This window comes from Spermophilus citellus (assembly GCF_964194105.1).
Source record: "Spermophilus citellus genome assembly, chromosome: 6".
Lineage (NCBI taxonomy): Eukaryota > Metazoa > Chordata > Mammalia > Rodentia > Sciuridae > Spermophilus > Spermophilus citellus.
In genome coordinates this window covers 39,100,399-39,104,776 of record NC_138187.1, presented here as the reverse complement: position 1 = coordinate 39,104,776, position 4,378 = coordinate 39,100,399, and positions in this window count along the sequence as shown.

Here is a 4,378-nt window from a genome sequence, read left to right as displayed (position 1 = left end):
CATGTGTCAGTTTGTGTGTGTGTGTGTGTGCGGGGGGGGGGGGGAGGATACTGATAGTTGAACCCAGGGCCTCACATATGCTAGGCAAGCACTCTTCCACTGACCTATATCCCCAGCTGTTTTTATTTTGGGGGATGGGGTCTTGATTGCCCAAGCTAGCCTCAAATATGCAATCATCCTACCTCAACCTCTCCACTCACTGGGATAAAGCACCACTATGTAGGCAGAATTCCCTTCCCTTTTAAGGCTGAATAATATTACCTTGTATGCAAATTCCACATTTTGTGTAGTCACTCATCTCTCCATGGATACCTGCATTGCTCCCCTTTCTGACTACGTGAACAGTGCAACTCTGAAAATTGGTGCACAAATCTTTTTTTTTTTTTTCTTTTTGGTAAGAGGGTTCAGTGGGAATTAAGCCCAGGGGTGTTTTACCACTGAGCTACATCCCCAGTTCCTTTCATTTTTTATTTTGATACAGGGATTCACTAAACTGGTCAGGATGTCCTTGAACTCATGATCCTTCTGCCTCAGCATCCCCAGTCCCTGGGATTATAGGCATCATGTCTAAATCAATAATACATTTTTTTTTTTTTTTGTATAGGGGATTGAACCCAGGAGCACTTAACCTCTGAGAGCCACATCCCCAGCCCCCCCCCTTTTTTTTTGAGACAGGGTCTTGCTAAGTTGCTTAGGACCTCCCTAAATTGCTAAAGCTGGATTTGAACTTGAGATCCTCCTGCCTCAGCCTTCTGAGCTGCTGGGATTACAGGTTTGTGCCACCTTGTTTGGCTTCAATAGTGTCTTAAACAAACTTGTTACTTTGAGGTTTATGGCAATGTTGCAAAGACAGCAGGTCACTGTCACACTGCAGGGGAGACACAAGCTGTGTCTTTGGACAGTTCATTCAAAAGTTGCACTCAACTCTTACTGGTTTTAAGAAACTAGGGGGCTGGGGATGTGGCTCAAGCAGTAGTGCGCTCGCCTGGCATGCGTGCGGCCCGGGTTCGATCGTCAGCACCACATACAAACAAAGATGTTGTGTCTGCCGAAAACTAAAAAAATAAAATAAAATATTTTAAAAAGCCTACCTTTAAAAAAAAAAGAATTCTTAAAAAAAAAAAAAAGAAACTAGGGACATGAATATAAGAATTAATCACACTGCAGAGGGCCCCAACACTATGAGACATCGTCTGGTAGTCCTTTTTCTTTTTTAAAAATATTTTTTCAGTTATAGATGGACACAATATCTTCAATTTTTTTTATATGGTGCTGAGGATCAAACCCAGTGCCCCACACATGCAAGCCAAGTGCTCTACCATTGAACTACAGCCCCAGTCCCAGGGTAGTCCATTTTCAAAATATAATATTTAGCTTTACTTGGGATATAAGATCCAATTGTAGTCATTTAAGCTATAGTCCTTCCCTTGATAAAACAGGCAGACTGCCCACCGAAGTGTGCTTGCTTGCCAGACTTTGTTTGGTCACATCCCCTTCTGCAGAAGTCAAGTTTGCCTTGCCAAGCTACTTCTGAGCAAGGGTTTCATTCCTTGTGGCGCTCAGCTATTTCAAACACTGCACACCCTAGTTCTGCCAGGACTGCTAATGTCACAGACTTTCATTGCCAGGGCCCTGCTGCTCTGGAGTACAAGGCAACTTGAGCAAGGACCCAAGTGTAGAGCAGCAGCTGCCTGAGACTAACCACAGATCCCCTTGTTGAGTCTACTTTTTTGGGAGAATCCTGCTCCAGAAATCAGATCTAGAAGGGGCCGCTCCAGCAGCCCTATGGCCTACCTGCCAGACTTCTCAAAAAAATTCTGAGGTCCCATGACAGAGGTCAGGAAATAAAATAGTAGCTAGAAAGGTATGGAAAAGCATTTCTCTTGACTTGTGTTCATTTTCCATTTTTTAATTTGCTTTTGATGATTCTGAAAGGAACTGATGCTTGTTGTAAAAAAATTCAAAAACTTGGGCTGGGATTGTGGCTCAGCGGTAGAGCACTCGCCTCACACGTGCAAGACCCTGGGTTCGATCCGCAGCTCCACATTAAATAAAATAAAGGTATTGTGTCGGACTACAACTAAATTTTTTTTTTTTAAATTAAAAACTGTAGAAAAACAACTCTTCCCTAATACTTTCACTGAAAGCAAACCTCACTTCGCAAGGACCTAGGGTTTCTGGTCCCACCCCTCTGAGAGGTCAGTCCCCATTACCCCTTTCCCTCTTTGTGCCCCAAGAAAGGCCTTTTTTCTTTATCATATTCCTCTCCTATGGCCTCAGGACCTTTGCACTTCCCATTCCCCTTGTAGAAAGCCTGCTCCAGCTCTGTGACACTCTTCTTAAGCCAACCATCCCTTTTCTGGTTCTTCCTTAGCATTTCACTCTCAGCTGGAATGTGCTTCTGAGAGAAGCCTCTCTAATCATCAGTGCTACCTCCATGACTTTCAGGTATTACAGAAACAGTCTTGTATCTCATCAACTGTCCTACTGAAGTAGTTATCACATTTACCTGTTTACTCTCTGTCTCCTGGACCAGAGTGGCAGCTCTGGCCCGCAAACACCCTAACTCAGAGAAGTCCAAGAAATGTGACCCCAAATATGCTTCTTTGGCCTGCTGGTCACTTTGAGATGAAGACAAGTTAAAGACAACAAATGCTGGTCTTCTGGTTCCAAAACTTCCTTTCTGTTTCAGAATAGAAGAATTGGATGGCCACTAATGCCCTCCAGGGAGTTTCATCAACCCTGGGAAGATTAAGCATCACAGAAGGGGAGGAAGAGAACTCTAAACCCATGCAAACTTTGTCATGAAACATCCCTCATTTTTCTAAGGTCCATTAGTCTTTGCCCCACATCATTCTCTCTCCTGAGTTGCCTCCCTAGAAGAGAGCACATATGCTCCTAGACCTTACTGTTTGTTTGCATATTCACTCTTCTTCGTGTAATGCCCATCATAAGCCTATCTACATTTCTTCCTCTGTACCTGCCAGTCAAATGGTTTCATAGATTCAATCATGGAGCCCTCACAGGGCAAAGGGAAGCTCTTCCCTCCCCTTTACTTGACACATAGACAGGCTTCCTTCCCAATGAATACTGGCCGAATCGGAAGAATAAAATTTGGTATGGATTCATCAGTATTCATTTTTATTATTTTTGGTGCTGGGGATAAACCTAGGGGCGCTCTACCACTGCGCTACATCCCCAGGCCTTCTTTTTTTTGAGACAAGGTCTCCCTAAGTGGCTGAGGTTCAGTTAGAATTTATGTTCCAGCCTAAGTCTCCCCAGCAGCTTGTATGACAGGCATGCACAACCACATCCAGTCCACCTCCATTCTAACCACTTTCAAACGTGCGGAGCCGTGAGGCACGTTCACTGCGGTGCGGATCAACCCCTGGGCCTCCTCCAAACTCACATCTTCCTAGGCAGAAACTCGGTGGCCCATAAGCACCAACTATTCCCAACCAGCCCTGGGCAGCCGCCTGGTCCTTTTTAAGGATAAACACATTACACAACAAGCAAGTGCCCTCCAGCCTAGCTAAAAAGATACAGATGCAAACACTTAACAACCTGTGGAGGTACCAACCACACTCCAAGCCATCGCTTGGCCGTGCGCGGCCAAAGGGACCGGCCACGCCTACCACGTGACCGCGCTCGCTTGCGTGCGAGGGCGGCGGTCTCCCGCGGACTGAACCATAGTGCTAGTCAGAACCCGGGGAAGGTCCAGCTACGGCCGCGGGGGCAGGGAGGGCGTAAATGACTACCGCCACTGTCATACGTTTTTGTATCGCGCCAGACAGAAGTCGTCTTAGTAGTTGTGGCCTTCTGTGGTTTCCCGCGAATTCTTCGTGTATTTTGGAATCGTCCGTTCTTTTGCCCCTGTCAGTGGACGAGTCTAAAACACAGACACGGGGGGGGGGGGTTGAGTCATGTAAGCTTAACAATTTGCCTGTCCAAAGACGAAACTAGCACAAGGAGAATCGTTTGTTACGCCTAAAGTTTTCTGTGGTACTGATTTTCGAGTTACAACATATTTTCATGCAACTCTGCATATTAAAGTGATTTCCCGATTCTGCCTTCGGCGCCTCAAATTGTTCAATCTTCCCCCCGCAGCGCCGGATGGGAGAAGGAAGGGAGCGGCTGCCATTTTGGGCGAAACCATCCGCTCTCACGAATGGGATGGTTGTGGATTTCGGCGAGTGTGAGGACTGCTGGATGCAGCCGTGTTGCTTGGGATCGAGCACGTTGTCGTCACGGACGCCGCGCTACTCTCGTTTCTGAACACTTTCTCGGCTAACTGCGTTCCTCTGGGCTTGACACGAGGAACCACAGCGCGGGAGCCCCTCCGCTGTAGCTTGGTTGGGCCCCTGTCGTACGCACGTGG